The sequence below is a fragment of the Geotrypetes seraphini genome, chromosome 2 (assembly GCF_902459505.1).
Source record: "Geotrypetes seraphini chromosome 2, aGeoSer1.1, whole genome shotgun sequence".
NCBI classification, from domain to species: Eukaryota; Metazoa; Chordata; class Amphibia; order Gymnophiona; family Dermophiidae; genus Geotrypetes; species Geotrypetes seraphini.
The window spans coordinates 524,020,788-524,039,040 of NC_047085.1; the positions used below are offsets into that span (position 1 = coordinate 524,020,788).

Sequence of the window (18,253 nt, forward strand, 5' to 3'; positions counted from 1 at the left end):
CTACTACTTTATGCTCCTCCTCCCATTGGACAAAACAACATAACATCATTAGAAAATCTAATTTTTGATCACTGCACAGCTTCTTCACATCCCCTGGTCTTGGGAGATTTTAACATACACTTTGAAGATCAATCAACCTCAGCTACAAAGGACATGCTTACTTTTATAAACACCGTAAACCTGTTTCCAACCAACTGATATAGCTAAACATACTCTTCACATGATACTTATACCTAAATCCCCTCCTTTCAAATATTCAGAACCTTCAGTTCATCTTGTACCCTGGTCGGATCATCACCTTATATCTTGTAGTTTTACATTTCAACAAATCATACCAAACCTTTTACCTGCAAATTATAAAACAATTTCTTATAGAGACTTCTCAAAAATTGAATTTACTGATGTAACAACTATTTTTAATTCCATCAGTACAACTTTCAACTTCTCTTCCTTTGACGAACAACTTCTAATTTGGGAATCCACAGTAAGGGATCTCGTAGATACTAAGGCTCCTTTAATATCCAAAACAATTTCAAGCCGCAAATCTTTAAACCCTTGGCATACAGAAGAACTTACGCTTCTGAAAAAACAGCAGAGATCACTAGAAAGAAAATGGAGAAACAACAAATCTTTCAAAAACTTACAACAATACAAGGAACACGCATCATTTTACAAACAAAAAATCAATCAAGCCAAAAATAAATATTATAATAATAAAATTATAGAAGCTAAAAATCCAGCAGCCTTATACTCACTGATGAAATCAGTATCTCCTTTATTAAAAAAGAATACTGTCCAAACATGCACTCTTACAGCAGAAGAAATTGCAGATTACTTTTCAACCAAACTAAATAACATTCGAAATACATTTCAATTAGGCATATCCAGTCAACCTACAGATAATAATATTTCTCAATTCATTCCAACGTCCAAATGCTCCAAATTTAAAATCCCAACAATAAATGATATAGAACTCAGTTTGCGTAAAATTAATCTAAAGGGCACTCGCGACGAAGCAATACCACCATTCTACCTTAAAAAATTTTTTTCCTGCTTGGGTCCCTTCATCCTCTCTTTAGTACAAAATAGTCTTCTTACGGCTTCGCTTCCTCAGACTTGGAAACAATCCATAATTACCCCTATTCTGAAAGATCATAAAATTACTCCAGATGAAATTTCTAATTATCGCCCTATTGCAAATATCCCTTTTATGGCAAAACTTACTGAGAGACTTGTATTCGAACAACTTTCAGACTTCGTTGAATCAACCAATGTTCTCCATCCCCACCAAACTGGGTTTCGAAAATTCCATAGCACTGAATACACCATGATAGGCTTGACCAATAATATTCATTACTTTCTTGACCACCATAAATCCGTAGTTCTAATCTCCCTAGATCTAACAGCCGCTTTTGATACCATAGACCATGACTTATTAATCGATCGATTAGAATCAATTGGAATTAAAGACCAAGTATTAGCATGGTTCATCTCCTATCTGTCAAGTCGCTCATCTTTCGTCAGATTTAATGATAGCACGTCCAAAATTTACCCTTCAAAATACGGTATACCGCAAGGTTCAATACTATCCCCCCTTCTTTTCAATATATTCCTCTCACCACTTCTAAATATAACACAATCCTTAGGTTTTACAACATTCGCTTACGCTGATGACATTCAATTCATCCATCCATTAAATCCGGAAAATAAAGATGACATTGCAGCTATCAATAACAAACTTGTAATAATAAAAAACTGGCTTAACACAAATAAATTGGCATTAAATCTCAATAAAACGAAGTCGATGCTCTTTTCTTGGAAAAAAGATACAATATTAAGCTCTCCAATTTCCATTAACAACACTAAATTAGAACTGGTTACCAGTATAAAAATATTGGGCGTTTTGATAGATGATAAACTTACATACCACGATTATATTAGCAATACTGTTAAATCATGTTTCTATAAACTACGTTTAATTCGTTCACTTGACAAATTTTTACAGCCTGAATCCATTAATATTCTAATCCACTCTTTAATAATATCTAAAATAGATTACTGTAATTCTCTCCTCTTTAACGTTACGCAAAAAGAAAAAAGAAGGCTGCAAATAATACAAAATACTGCCGTGAAATTGATCTACAACGCAAAAAAATATGACCATGTTACCCCTCTGTTGATTAAATCCCACTGGCTTCCGGTAAGCCATCGTATTACTTTTACTTTTTAAAGCCTTAAGTTTTAATGAACCCCAATTCATCAACAGATGGCTAATCCCTTATAGCACGACACGATCTCTTCGCTCAACCTCTTACAGTCTTCTCTCCGTTCCCTCATTGAAAGTTATAGGAATCAGACGGCACGATATGTTCTCAGTTATGGCCCCCCATTCATGGAATCTCTTACCCCAACATTTCTTTTTAAGGATGCTTATGACTCCTAGTATATTAAATATCGATTTTTAAAGCAGCTAACATTACCCTCCTTTTTGTTCTTCCCTTTTATGTTTTTTCCTCTCATCTATCCAAACATTGTAACTTTTTCCCCTCTTACCCTCACAATTCTTGTAAGTCTTAACCCATAAACATTATTTTAAATGTACGTGTTTAGTATGTTAAGTTTTATCTCATAACAAAAGTTATTTTATGTTATTTACTAACATTTTTCACTTGTATATTTTTTTATGTTGTACATCGCCTAGCAATTTAAATAGGCGATTCATCAAGAACAAATAAACTTGAAACTTGAACTTGGATGTTATGGCAGGCTGGAGTGAATTCTGTGAGGAAAGGGGAACAGTAGAATACTCTCTTCATGAAAAGATTATCCCTCCCTCCTTCCCATTTGTGCTGGTGTTATGTTTTGTGTAAGTCTTGTGGAGGGGGAGTGTGGAGGGTACAGGTTTTATGTTGATTTGGGTGAGTTTGGTGGAGCTTATGGGGTTGGGGGAGGTGACCAGAAACTTGTTGAGCACCCTGAGGTCCAAAATAGGATGCAGATCACCCGTCTTCTTCGGAACAAGGAAGTACCGGGAGTAAAAACCCTTGTTCTGTTGGTCCAAAGGGACCGGCTCTACGGCGCGTAGCCGGAGCAAAGCCTGAGCTTCCTGAAGAAGAAGGGCGGTCTGGGTTAAGTTGGAAGGATACTCTCTTGGAGGATGTTCCGGAGGAAATTGATGAAACTGAAGAAAGTATCCCTCCCTTACAATGGAAAGGACACAGAGGTTGGTGGTAACAGTCGTCCATCGATGATAAAAATGATGGAGACGACCCCCGATGGGAAAAACAGGGAAGGGCAGAACGATGGAAGTTATGCTCTCTACGAGACAGTCAAAAAGGCTGAGGAGCCTTGGGGACAGCAGAAGGCTGCGGTTTTTGTTGGGGCTTCTGTTGGTGCTGCCTCTTCACAGGTTGACGGATGGCGGGTGCCTGCTTCGGAGGGTAGCGCCGCTGATAGATCATAGGCTGGCGAGACGGGTGAGAAATAGCAGGCTTGGGCTTCTGGCAGAGAATGGATTGAAATGACTCGTCAAAGAGGTCGGCTCCCGCACATGGAACATTCGCAAGCCTGTCCTGGAGATTCGGGTCCATATCAATTGTCCGAAGCCAATGCAGGCGCCACATGGCCACCGAACAAGCAGCAGCTCTCGCATCAAGATCAAAAGCGTCATAAGACGATTGCATCATCTGCAGACGAAGTTGGGACAACGACGCCATAACATCCAAGTACTCGAAGCGAGCCTGAGAGTCCAAAAAGGGGAGAAACCTCTGGAGAATTGACAGAAAAAACTCAAAGTAGGTCGCAAAGTGAAAGCTATAATTCAGGACTCGAGAGGCCATCATTGAGTTCTGGTAGATGCGCTTGCCAAATCTGTCCATGGTCCTGCCCTCCCGGCCAGGAGGAACGGAGGCATAGACCTGGGAGGGATGAGAACGCTTCAAGGAGGACTCCAAGAGGGACTGGTGAGAGAGCTGGGCACCGTCGAATCCTTTATGGTGCATCGTGCGATACCTGGCATCCAACTTTCCAGGGACAGCGGGGATGGAGTAAAGTGTCTCGAAACATCTTAGGTCTGGTCCAGAAGCTTATGCAGAGGCAGACAAAGAGACTCAGCCGGAGGCTGGGGAAGATGCATCGTCTCCAAATACTCCTTGGAAAACTTGGAACCCGAGTCCAGAGTAATATCAAGATCCACCGCCATCTGACGCAGGAAAGATGAGAAAGACAATTGGTCAATCAGAGCTGGCCTCGAGAAGGACTCGATGTCGAGGCGTCCTGATCCGCAGAGGCCAAGGATCGGCAGGGGGAGAGCGATCCCATGGCGTCCTCGAGCTCCGGCACAGGAGGAGGCGAGTAAGCCGGTGGAGAATATTCCTTATAGGGGTGCTTATGACGAGGCGAGGCATGCCTCGATGAATGCCTTGATGAATGTCTCGAGCAATGACCAGAACTGTGTCTAGAAGCAGGTCTCGAACGTCGAAGCGAGTGAGGCTCAGACGAGGCGTCCAGCGAGTAAATGGGGCTGGAGGCTGTGGATCGAAGCAGAGGAGGCTGAGAAGAAGCCCCTCGAGGCACCCGCCAAGCCTCGAGGCTCAGCATTGAGGAAGGATCCGCTCCAGGCAGTGAGGAGGATTCAGCGCCATGAATTGAGTGAATCAGAGATGGCATGGGCAAAGACTCTGCTCCTTGCGATGCACGCCCCGAATCCAGACCAGCCACTTGCCGAGACTCGGCTCCCAGAAGCGAGAGTGACCGTTGAGGGGGCACCGGAGGCGACTCGACCTCGCGGGAGGCTTCCGCATGCCCAGGCTGGATTTGAGAGAGAAGCGTCGACCCAATTTTAGTAAAGAGCTCGACGAAACGCTGCTCCATCATGGCATGGAATGAAGCCGGCAAAGAGGGATACGCATCTGCAATGGGACCTTCTGCACGGACTTCGCGGTCTCGGCCGCTAGGGGGCTTGGGCTTAGAAGCCTTGGGCACCTTGAGCACCACTGGAGCAATGGGAGGCTGCGTTACCTGACCTGAGGAGACAGCGGAAGGCACCGCATAAGGCGTCGGAGTCGAAGCCGGCACGAACGAGGCAGGCTTGAGAAGATTCGAGGCTGAGGAGGTCGAACTGGAAGTCAAAGGCGCGGTGCCCTGTGATAAGGACAGCTCCGATGACGCCGCCATGCTGAACAGCGACTCCCAGAAGATGCAGTGATGCTTAAAAGCACATGCTGTAAGTGTGGAGCAAGGCTGACACGATTTCGGAAGGTGTTGAGGCCCGAGACACTGAATACAGCGTCGATGAAGGTCCATCAATGAAATCGCATGCTGGCACTTGACACACTTCTTAAAACCTGAGATAGGCCGGGACATAGGCCGAAAAGCTCTGCCGCAAGATCGAAGCCACGGGGCCGTGGCCACATGGCCTGCCCGGTCAAACGAACGAAATAATTTTTTTTTTTTTTTTTTTAAAACAAGAAAACGCAATGCGAATCAACGATAATGAGTAACAGAACCCAAAACCGTGGACTCAGAAGGCACAAGAGAAAGTACTTCACGCAGATAGTCGAAGACGGACTTCTCGGGTCCACAGAAAAGTAAGAACTGAGGAGACACGCCCGGTGCATCGGGCGGGAAGGCACTCGCGCATGCGCTGTGCGGGCGACTGGAAACTTCTGAAGTTTCTACAAGAAAGTATGCTTGTGAGACGTCCGTATCAGGGCTCCTTTGGATGACGTTACCCACTAGTGAGAATACCTGCCTGCTTGTCCTGGGATAATTTTTATTTTTTCTCGAGTGAATGCCAGTTAACCACTCGTTTGTTTGTTTTTTTGAGTATTCAGAAGGTATTCAGACTGTCCCTTGGCAGTGTCTGAGGTTTGAGAGTTCAGCATGGGTCTTCATTTAACAATGAAGGGATGTAAAAATGTGAAGTGAGGAGAAGATAGATGTCTCACAGTTGATCTTAGAGGGAATGAAATGTAGATGGTTTCTAGAAGATATTGGTGGCACGTAAGGTGCGCAGGAAAGCTAGCATCTTCTGGCCCTATAAGAGAGATGAAAAGCATGGAAAGCCCCTAGGATTGAATGAGGGAAAGGAACTCCAAGGGAACTCTATGGGGATGTGAGCAACCACAGTGACCAATGAGACTCCGTTGAAGTGAAACTGGATCTCAAACAAGGGTACAAGTGCTGTGATCCAGTGTACCAATGTAAAAAATAGAAAAAATTAGCTATGTCTGAATTGAAAAGGGCCTCGGATAGGCATGTGGAATCTCTCGGAGAGAGGAAGAGATAATGGCTACTAGAGATGGGCAGACTGGATGGGCCATTTGGCCTTTATCTGCCATCATGTTTCTATGTTTCTTTTTTTCCATGAAAGCTTATTAAGATTTTGAAAAATACAAGAGAATATAAAACTGAAACATCAATGAGGTTCACAGTACATCAGTGCATGAATCAATACAAAACATAGAGTTACAATATCTGTTTGTATGCTTACATTCAAACTCAATGGAAGAGAGAAGAATATCAAAGTAATAACATCTTATATAGGTTTGAAGCTGCATGTCCTGTCTGTAATAAGACTGTGGCTTGAGTCAAAATAGAAGGGAAAAGAGTATGAAAAATTTGTCAAAGATTTTGATGACTAAAGCAGTGATGTAGTTGCAGCCATTTGTAGTGGTCTTTATCATTTAATGAAGAGCTTTCTCTTCATTTGGAGAAGGGGATCAAGGTTTTCTCAGGAATTAGAACATCATGAAGCCTGAATGGATAGATAAAGGTATTCTCAGGCTTCATGTTTCTCTGTAAGTGTGGAAAAACCTCCAAAGTGCTGAGGTAGTAAATAGAAGAGATGAAAGCTAATGTAGTAGATTGCATCAAATTGAAATGAATTCAGAATGTCAAAGGCATGTCCTGCCAATGAGAGAAACAACCCCTGTGTCCAACTGGATAGAGCAACTAAAGAAAGTGAAGCTATCCAGTAGCCATGCCCAAAGCTTTGGTAAAGAAAAACCTGGCAGTTGAAGGAATCAGTTTCTCTTTCACTGAAGAACTGTGAGAAACAGGTCAGAATTTCACACTTTTCCTGACTAAAAATGACTTTTCTTTTTCCTATTAATATTTTTCTCTGACAAAGGGGAGAGCCGTGACTGTACAGGAACGGGTCAGAAAAAGACTGACCGGCAGAGGGGAGGACAATCCTGCACATGCTCAAAGGCTTACTATAGCTAGGGGAGCGTACCGCTGTCAGAGACTTCACCATCAAGTGGGGCTGCATATCCCCTGTCTGTCTCCAATGAATGCTTTGCTCCTTTGAAAGAATGTGAGCCATTCTTTCTTGCATCACCATATGCCTGGAACAGGTTGCCTGAATCAATACGTCATGCTCCATCCCTGGCAGTACTCAAATCCAAGCTAACTCCCGCACACTGCTGTCAGATACCTAGAACCGCTTTATCATTTCCTCTACCATAATCTCCCCAACTCTGAAATATCCTGTCTAAATTAGATTGCAAGCTCTTCTGAGCAGGGACTGTCTATTGTATGTTAAAATGTACAGCACTGGGTACACCTTTCAGCACAATAGAAATAATAATAAATAGTAGCAGAGCAGTAAAGTCACTTTATTGGCATCAATCAATAGAGTGAGACAGACATAGACAGAAATAGGACAGAATTATAGACAGACAGAAATATGCTGTTAGATACAGACATGCAAACACGCACACACATATATACAGAGATATAAACACTGGCTACAATTATATATGTCACATCTAGAATAGTTCAGAAGAAAAAGAATAAGATCAAAGGTTTGGGCTTACCTTATCAGCGATGGGCAACTAAAGGGAAGAATGAGATCAGTGATATTAGAGAAGAACTTCTCATGGGAAAGTCGACAGAGGCAGACAAACATATGAATACACACACACACAAAGGTAGACACACATATAATCACAGATATGAAGCCAGACACTCACACGCACACAGATGTAGATAGAGTGGCTACAAAGAGCAAGATTTTCTGATATAATAACACCAATTCAATACTTTTGACTTTGCCAATAGTTCAGAAAAACAAAAGCTTGGACTTACCGGACCGATAAGCTAAAGGGAAGAATGAGAGCAGTGATATTAGAGAAGAACTTCTCATGGGAAAGTCGACAGAGGCAGACAAACATATGAATACACACACACACAAAGGTAAGACACACATATAATCACAGATATGAAGCCAGACACTCACACACACACAGATATAGATAGAGTGGCTACAAAGAGCAAGATTTTCTGATATAATAACACCAATTCAATACTTTTGACTTTGGCAATAGTTCAGAAAAACAAAGGCTTGGACTTACCATATTCCCATACAAGCCAAACTAAAAGGAAGAATGAGAGCAGTGATATTAGAGAGGAACATCTCATGGGAGAGTCATACAGCAGCAAAGTCACTTTATTGGCATCAATCAATAGAGACAGACACACATATGTTCACAGATATAGACAGACACACAGAAATACAGAGACAGACACACACATATACACAGAGGAAGACACAGTGGCTGAAGGATACTGGTTTGCTGTCAGATTCCTCCATATCCTAATGGTTCTGAAACTGGAGACATAGCCCACCACGAGCTCTCCGCAACCATCTGTGCAACTGGGTGTAGGAGGGTAGTTGCTCCGTCAAGACTTGTAAATAATTATTATTAGTATTTTTTGTAACTTACACCACATTTAGAACCCACCAACTTCTTCAGAGGCATCTCCCCAATAAGATAAAAAAAAAGCCACTGCCACTCATGAATTCAAACTCTCTGTCTAATATGCCAGTACCAAAACTCAGCAGCAAGAGCTTCTGGGTTCTTAGTTAATAATTATCATATTATAAGTATTAATAATATAGAGTTTTCCCTTTTTTTACTTGTTGTGATGGCAGCGATAGGATTCTATCACCTTGCAGAGTCAAAATATGGCCCCGAGGGGAGGGAACAAGAGAAGAAGAACGTGGCCCAATAAAATCTTCTCAACGGTGCAGCCTTCAGAGTCCCTGCGTGGGAACCAACGTCCCAGTGTGGCTTTCCTATTAGCCGCTGCCTTGGAGCCCTTGAGTCAGATCCCTAATGAATATGTTGAAGAGGAGTGGGCCCAGGACCGAACCCTGTGGCACTCCGCTGGTCACCTCCGACATTTTAGAAAGGGTACCGTTGACCACCACCCTCTGAAGTCTGCCACTAAGCCAATCTTTAACCCATGCAGTTAGAGTCTCTCCTAATCCCATAGATTTCATCTTGTTCAGCAGCCTGCGGTGCGGGACGCTGTCAAACGCTTTGCTGAAGTCCAGGTACACGACGTCCAAGGACTCTCCTGAGTCTAGTCTTCTTGTTACCCAGTCAAAGAAGTTGATTAGATTTGACTGGCATGACCTACCCTTGGTGAATCCATGTTGGCTGGGATCCCGGAGATTTCCCTCGTTCAGGATCGTATCTAATTTATACTTAATTAGTGTTTCCATGAGTTTACACACTATTGAGGTGAGGCTTACCGGTCTATAGTTTGCAGCCTCAGCCTTGCAACCCTTTTTATGTAGAGGAACGACGTTGGCTGTTTTCCAGTCTAACGGAACTTTCCCCGTACTTAGTGAGAGATTGAAGAGCACTGCCAACGGTTCTGCCAGAACGTCTCTCAATTCTCTGAGCACTCTTGGGTGTAAATTGTCCGGTCCCATGGCCTTGTTTACCTTTAGCCTTGCCAGTTCGTTGTAAACGTCCCCAGGTGTGAACTCAAAATTCTGAAACGGGTCATCCACGTCTTGTTTTATCATCAACTGTGGTCCGTGTCCCGGTGCTTCGCAGGTGAAGACTGAGCAGAAATATTCATTTAGTAGTTCTGCTTTTTCTGAATCCGCCACCGTGTAGTTTCCGTCCGGTTGTCTAAGGCGTACTATACCGTCTGTGTTCCTTTTCCTATCACTGATATACCTAAAGAAGGATTTGTCCCCTTTTTTAATGTTCTTTGCCAGAGTTTCTTCCACTCGAAGTTTGGCCTCCCTAATTGCTGATTTGACCGCTGCAGATCTGGTCTTATATATGAGTATGGCTCAAACAACTGGTACTAGAGCCCACAAGGGCCCAGGCCATCCTGGACCTGGTACTTACGAACGGGGAAAGCGTCTCGGAGGTCTCGGTGGGAGAAACACTAGCCACCAATGACCATAACATGGTATGGTTTAACCTTAAGAAAGGCTTCCCTAGATCACAAACAAAAACAAGGGTACTCAATTTCCGGGGCACTGACTTCACACACATTGGAGATTTCATCTATCAGACACTGCAGGTTCAAAAAGTGACTGATAATGTGGAAGCTATGTGGTCAACCTTGAAATCAACCCTTCATGAGGCAACTATCCGCTACATAAAATCGGTAACCAAAGAACAAAGGAAAAAGAAACCCCAATGGTTCACAGATGAGGTCTCGTACCTAGTCAAGGAGAAGAAAAAAGCATTTCTCTCATACAAACGCACCGGGGAAAAAGAAGCTAACATTGAATAAAGGACAAAGTCTGCAGCGGTCAAAACAGCAGTCAGGGAGGCCAAACTTCGAACGGAAGAAACTCTAGCGAAGAACATTAAGAAAGGGGACAAATCTTTCTTCAGATACATTAGCCACAGGAAAAAGAACGCAAACGGGATAGTACGCCTTAGAACGCCAGACGGGAATTAAGCGGAAACAGATTCCGATAAAGCCAAAATACTGAATGATTACTTCTGTTCAGTCTTTACATGCGAGGCACCGGGACAAGGGCCACAGCTGGAAGCAAAGCAAAGCATGGAAGACCCATTTCAGAATTTTGAGTTCACACTTGCTGATGTTTACAGAGAACTGTCAGGACTCAAGGTGAACAAAGCCATGGGACCAGACAATTTGCACCCAAGAGTGCTCAGAGAGCTATGCGATATTTTGGCGGAACCGTTAGCCGTGCTCTTCAATCTCTCCCTGAGATTGGGGAGAGTCCCCCTGGACTGGAAAACTGCCAACGTTGTTCCTCTGCACAAGAAGGGTTGCAGAGCGGAGGCTGCGAATTACAGACCAGTGAGTCTCACATCAATAGTGTGTAAACTCATGGAAACCCTACTTAAAGGCAAACTGGACACAATACTGGATGAGGGGAATCTGAGGGATCCCTGCCAACATGGATTCACTAGGGGCAGGTCATGCCAGTCCAATCTTATCAGCTTCTTTGACTGGGTGATAGGAAAGCTGGACTTGGGAGAGTCTCTGGACATAGTGTACTTGGATTTCAGTAAAGCTTTTGACAGTGTCCCACACCGTAGACTATTAAACAAGATGAAATCAATGGGGTTAGGTGAGAAACTAATTGCATGGGTCAAGGAGTGGCTGAGTGGAAGACTTCAGAGGGTGGTGGTCAATGGCACCCTCTCTGAGACATCGGAAGTGACTAGCGGAGTGCCGCAGGGCTCAGTCCTGGGACCATCCCTTTTCAACATATTCATAAGGGACTTGACCCGAGGGCTTTAGGGTAAAGTAGCACTGTTTGCCGACGCCGCCAAACTGTGTAATATAGTAGGTGAAAGCAATCTCAAAGATAGTATGATGCAGGATCTGATCACATTGGAAAACTGGTCCTCAACATGGCAGCTGGGCTTCAACGCTAAGAAGTGTAAGGTCATGCATCTCGGTAGCAGAAATCCATGCAGAACATACACCTTGAATGGAGAAATACTAGCTAAGACTTCAGAAGAACGGGACTTGGGAGTGATCATCAGCGCAGACATGAAGGCTGCCAAACAAGTAGAGAAGGCCTCATCCAAGGCAAGACAAATGATGGGATGTATCAATAGAAGCTTCGTCAGTCGCAAACCTGAAGTCATAATGCCACTCTACAGAACCATGGTGAGACCTCATCTGGAATACTGTGTGCAATTCTGGAGGCCACATTACCGGAAAGATGTGCTTCGAGCTGAGTCGGTCCAGCGGATGGCCACTAGGATGGTCGCTGGACTCAAGGGTCTCTCATACGAAGAAAGACTGGGCAAGCTGCAGCTCTATACCCTAGAGGAGCGCAGGGAAAGGGGTGACATGATCGAGACATTCAAGTACGTCACAGGTCGTGTAGAGGTGGAAAACGATATATTCTTTCCCAAGGGACCCTCGGTCACAAGGGGGCACCCGCTCAAACCCAGAGGAGGGAAATTTAGTGGTGACATCAGGAAGTATTTCTTCACAGAAAGGGTGATAGATCACTAGAACAAACTTCCGGTGCAGGTGATCAAGGCCACCAGTGTGCTCGACTTTAAGAATAAATGGGACATCCACGTGGGATCCCTACGACGGTTGAGTTAAGGAACTAAGTCATTAGCACTCAGACTTAATAGGGTGGGTAAATGGAATGGGCAGACTTGATGGGCTGTGGCCCTTTTCTGCCGTCATCTTTCTATGTTTCTATGTTTCTAGGAGTTGGAGTGGCATGGCGTTCCATAAAGTAGGATCTACTATGGAGAAATTAGTTTTCCTAGTGTAATAGAATTCTTTGATGGAAGGTATGGTCCGTAGATTCAGATCGGCCGATCTAAGAGTCCAGGAAGGGCAAAAAGGGATGATGAGTTTATCAAGAAAAGATGGGAGATGCGAAAGTTTGATTTTGAAAACAAGCATTAAGGTTTTATAGGTAATATAGTGAGTAATGGGTAGCCAGTGAGCTTTTCACAGAAGAGGAGTTAAATGATAATATTTCCCAACCTTATAGATAAGTTTCATTGCCATGTTATGAATGAGCTGCAGATGATGTAGTTCTTTTTGAGTGATTCCATTATATAGAGAGTTACAGTTATCTAAATGAGAGATGACCAGTGAGTGAACAAGGGTTCTAATGGCATCAGTTTCAAGAATTGAGTTTAGGGAACGAATGAACTGAAGTTTATGGAAACAGGCTTTTACAACAGAGCTTATCTGGCCATCAAAGATTAAATCTTTATCTAGAATAACTCTAAGCAATTTTATTTTTGATTCCATTTTTATCGGACAAGATTTAATAAGGATTTAACAAGAATGTTGATTTTAATTTTACGATGTGGTTGTATTTTTATTCTTCTAAACTTTATTTTTAGTAATATTTGAAACTGTATTTTAACTAATGCTGTATCTGACTGCTGTATGAAGTATTGTTTTTATCCAACTTCCCGGGGACAGCCGGAATGGAGTAAGGTGTCTCTAAACATCTCATAAAGATCTGGTCCAGAAGCATATGCAGAGGCAGACAAAGAGACTCAGCCAGAGGCTGGGGAAGATGCATCGTCTCCAAATACTCCTTGGAAAACTTGGAACCCGAGTCCAGAGTAATATCAAGATCCACCGCCATCTGACGCAGGAACGATGAGAAAGACAATTGGTCAGCCAGAACTGGGCCTCGAGAAGGACTCGATGTCGAGGCATCCTGATCCGCAGAGACCGAGGATCGGCAGGGGGAGAGCGATCGCATGGCAACCTTGAGCTCCGGCATAGGAGGAGGTGAGTAAGCCGGAGGAGAATATTCCTTATAGGGGTACTTACGACGAGGCGAGGCATGCCTTGATGAATGCCTCGATGAATGTCTCGAGCGATGACCAGAACTGTGTCTAGAAGCAGGTCTCGAACGTCGAGGCGAGCGAGGCTCAGACGAGGCGTCCAGCGAGTAGATGGGGCTGGAGGCTGTGGATCGAAGCAGAGGTAGCTGAGAAGAAGCCCCTCAAGGTACCCGCCAAGCCTCGAGGCTCGGCATTGAGGAAGGATCCGCTCCAGGCAGTGGAGAGGATTCAGCGCCATGCATCGAGTGAATCGGAGGTGGCACGGGCAAAGACTCTGCTCCTTGCGATGCACGCCCCGAAGCCAGACCAGCCACTCGCCGAGACTCGGTTCCCAGCAGCGAGAGTGACAATCGAGGGGGCACCGGAGGCGGCTCGACCTCGCGGGAGGCCTCCGCATGCCCATGCTGGATTTGAGAGAGAAGCGTCGACCCAATCTTAGTAAAGAGCTCGACGAAACGCTGCTCCATCATGGCATGGAACGAAGCCGGCAAAGAGGGATCCTCATCTGCAATGGGACCTTCTGCACGGACTTCGCGGTCTCGGCCGCTAGGGGGCTTGGGATTAGAAGCCTTGGGCACCTTGAGCACCACTGGAGCAATGGGAGGCTGCGTTACCTGACCTGAGGAGACAGCGGAAGATACCGCAGCAGGCGTCGGATTCGAAGCCGGCACGAACGAGGCAGGCTTGAGAAGACTTGAGGCTGAGGAGTTCGAAGCGGAAGTCGAAGGCACGGAGCCCTGCAATAAGGACAGCTCCGATGACGCCTCCATGCTGAACAGCGACTCCCAGAAGATGCAGTGATGCTTAAAAGCAAGTGCTGTAAGTGTGGAGCAAGGCCGGCACAATTTCGGAAGGTGTTGAGGCCCGAGACACTGAATACAGGGTCGATGAAGGTCCATCAACGAAATCGCACGCTGGCACTAGACACACTTCTTAAAACCGGTGACAGGCCGGCACATAGGCCGAAAAAGCTCCGCCGCAAGATTGAAGCTGCGGGGCCGTGGCCACATGGCCTGCCCGGTCAAACGAACGAAATAATTTTTTTTTTTTTTGAAAAACAAGAAAACGCAATGCGAATCAACGATAATGAGTAACAGAACCCAAAACCGCGAACTCAGAAGGCACAAGAGAAGGTACTTCACGCAGAGAGTCGAAAACGGACTTCTCGGGTCCACAGAAAAGTAAGAACTGAGGAGACACGCCCGGTGCATCGGGCGGAAAGGCACTCGCGCATGCGCGGTACGGGTGACTGGAAACTTCTGAAGTTTCTACAAGAAAGTATGCTTGTGAGACGTCCGCATCGGGGCTCCGTTGGATGACGTTACCCACTAGTGAGAATACCTGCCTGCTTGTCCTGGGATAATTTTTATTTTTTCTCGAGTGAATGCCAGTTAACCACTCGTTTGTTTGTTTTTTTGAGTATTCAGAAGGTATTCAGACTGTCCCTTGACAGTGTCTGAGGTTTGAGAGTTCAGCATGGGTCTTCATTTAACAATGAAGGGATGTAAAAATGTGAAGTGAGGAGAAGATAGATGTCTCACAGTTGATCTTAGAGGGAATGAAATGTAGATGGTTTCTCGAAGATACTGGTGGCACGTAAGGTGCGCAGGAAAGCTAGCATCTTCTGGCCCTGTAAGAGAGATGAAAAGCATGGAAAGCCCCTAGGATTGAATGAGGGAAAGGAACTCCAAGGGAACTCTATGGGGATGTGAGCAACCACAGTGACCAATGAGACTCCGTTGAAGTGAAACTGGATCTCAAACAAGGGTACAAGTGCTGTGATCCAGTGTACCAATGTAAAAAATAGAAAAAATTAGCTATGTCTGAATTGAAAAGGGCCTCGGATAGGCATGTGAAATCTCTCGGAGAGAGGAAGAGATAATGGCTACTACAGATGGGCAGACTGGATGGGCCATTTGGCCTTTATCTGCCATCATGTTTCTATGTTTCTTTTTTTCCATGAAAGCTTATTAAGATTTTGAAAAATACAAGAGAATATAAAACTGAAACATCAATGAGGTTCACAGTACATCAGTGCATGAATCAATACAAAACATAGAGTTACAATATCTGTTTGTATGCTTACATTCAAACTCAATGGAAGAGAGAAGAATATCAAAGTAATAACATCTTATATAGGTTTGAAGCTGCATGTCCTGTCTGTAATAAGACTGTGGCTTGAGTCAAAATAGAAGGGAAAAGAGTATGAAAAATTTGTCAAAGATTTTGATGACTAAAGCAGTGATGTAGTTGCAGCCATTTGTAGTGGTCTTTATCATTTAATGACCAGCTTTCTCTTCATTTGGAGAAGGGGATCAAGGTTTTCTCAGGAATTAGAACATCATGAAGCCTGAATGGATAGATAAAGGTATTCTCAGGCTTCATGTTTCTCTGTAAGTGTGGAAAAACCTCCAAAGTGCTGAGGTAGTAAATAGAAGAGATGAAAGCTAATGTAGTAGATTGCATCAAATTGAAATGAATTCAGAATGTCAAAGGCATGTCCTGCCAATGAGAGAAACAACCCCTGTGTCCAACTGGATAGAGCAACTAAAGAAAGTGAAGCTATCCAGTAGCCATGCCCAAAGCTTTGGTAAAGAAAAACCTGGCAGTTGAAGGAATCAGTTTCTCTTTCACTGAAGAACTGTGAGAAACAGGTCAGAATTTCACACTTTTCCTGACTAAAAATGACTTTTCTTTTTCCTATTAATATTTTTCTCTGACAAAGGGGAGAGCCGTGACTGTACAGGAACGGGTCAGAAAAAGACTGACCGGCAGAGGGGAGGACAATCCTGCACATGCTCAAAGGCTTACTATAGCTAGGGGAGCGTACCGCTGTCAGAGACTTCACCATCAAGTGGGGCTGCATATCCCCTGTCTGTCTCCAATGAATGCTTTGCTCCTTTGAAAGAATGTGAGCCATTCTTTCTTGCATCACCATATGCCTGGAACAGGTTGCCTGAATCAATACGTCATGCTCCATCCCTGGCAGTACTCAAATCCAAGCTAACTCCCGCACACTGCTGTCAGATACCTAGACCCACTGTATCATTTCCTCTACCATAATCTCCCCAACTCTGAAATATCCTGTCTAAATTAGATTGCAAGCTCTTCTGAGCAGGGACTGTCTATTGTATGTTAAAATGTACAGCACTGGGTACACCTTTCAGCGCAATAGAAATAATAATAAATAGTAGCAGAGCAGTAAAGTCACTTTATTGGCATCAATCAATAGAGGGAGACAGACATAGACAGAAATATGCTGTTAGATACAGACATGCAAACACGCACACAGATATAGATAGAGTGGCTACAAAGAAAGAGCAAGATTTTCTGATATAATAACACCAATTCAATACTTTTGACTTTGGCAATAGTTCAGAAAAACAAAAGCTTGGACTTACCACAAATGTACCCTAAAGGGAAGAATGAGAGCAGTGATATTAGAGAGGAACATCTCATGGGAGAGTCATACAGCAGCAAAGTCACTTTATTGGCATCAATCAATAGAGGGAGACAGACATAGACAGAAATATGCTGTTAGATACAGACATGCAAACACGCACACACATATATACAGAGATATAAACACTGGCTACAATTATATATGTCACATCTAGAATAGTTCAGAAGAAAAAGAATAAGATCAAAGGTTTGGGCTTACCTCTTCAAAAAGGGTCAACTAAAGGGAAGAATGAGAGCAGTGATATTAGAGAAGAACTTCTCATGGGAAAGTCGACAGAGGCAGACAAACATATGAATACACACACACACAAAGGTAGACACACATATAATCACAGATATGAAGACAGACACTCACACGCACACAGATGTAGATAGAGTGGCTACAAAGAGCAAGATTTTCTGATATAATAACACCAATTCAATACTTTTGACTTTGGTAATAGTTCAGAAAAACAAAAGCTTGGACTTACCGAAACATTAACCTAAAGGGAAAAATGAGAGCAGTGATATTAGAGAGGAACATCTCATGGGAGAGTCATACAGCAGCAAAGTCACTTTATTGGCATCAATCAATAGAGACAGACACACATATGTTCACAGATATAGACAGACACACAGAAATACAGAGACAGACACACACATATACACAGAGGAAGACACAGTGGCTGAAGGATACTGGTTTGCTGTCAGATTCCTCCATATCCAATGGTTCTGAAACTGGAGACATAGCCCACCACGAGCTCTCTGCAACCATCTGTGCAACTGGGTGTAGGAGGGTAGTTGCTCCGTCAAGACTTGTAAATAATTATTATTTGTATTTTTTGTAACTTCCACCACATTTACAACCCACCAACTTCTTCAGTGGCATCTCCCCAATAAGATAATAATAATAATAATAATTTTTATTTTGTATACCGCCATACCCAGGGAGTTCTAGGCGGTTCACAACAGTTAGTTGAAATACAAACAGTGTGGTTGAAATTGAAGAACATAGTAGCACAATCATAAAGTCAAACTAGTTATAACTAGTTATAAGAAAAAAAAGAGAGCCACTGCCACTCATGAATTCAAACTCTCTGTCTAATATGCCAGTACCAAAATTCAGCAGCAAGAGCTTCTGGGTACTTAGTTAATAATTATCATATTATAAGTATTAATAATATAGAGTTTCCCTTTTTTTACTTGCTGTGATGGCAGCGATAGGATTC

General features: G+C 43.7%; 1 long non-coding RNA gene across 1 annotated transcript in view; it reads right to left on the reverse strand.

Moving 5' to 3' along the window:
* Positions 1-17,529, reverse strand: part of LOC117354750 — a 49,886-nt gene extending 32,357 nt beyond the window's left edge. Inside the window, exons 1-6 of the long non-coding RNA XR_004538233.1 lie at positions 17,516-17,529; positions 17,245-17,262; positions 16,985-16,996; positions 8,358-8,378; positions 8,092-8,103; positions 7,821-7,838 (exon numbers count right to left, since the gene is read on the reverse strand). This is a non-coding gene — a long non-coding RNA (uncharacterized LOC117354750). The remainder of the gene's footprint in view (positions 1-7,820; positions 7,839-8,091; positions 8,104-8,357; positions 8,379-16,984; positions 16,997-17,244; positions 17,263-17,515) is intronic.
* Between the last annotated feature and the right edge of the window lie 724 nt (positions 17,530-18,253).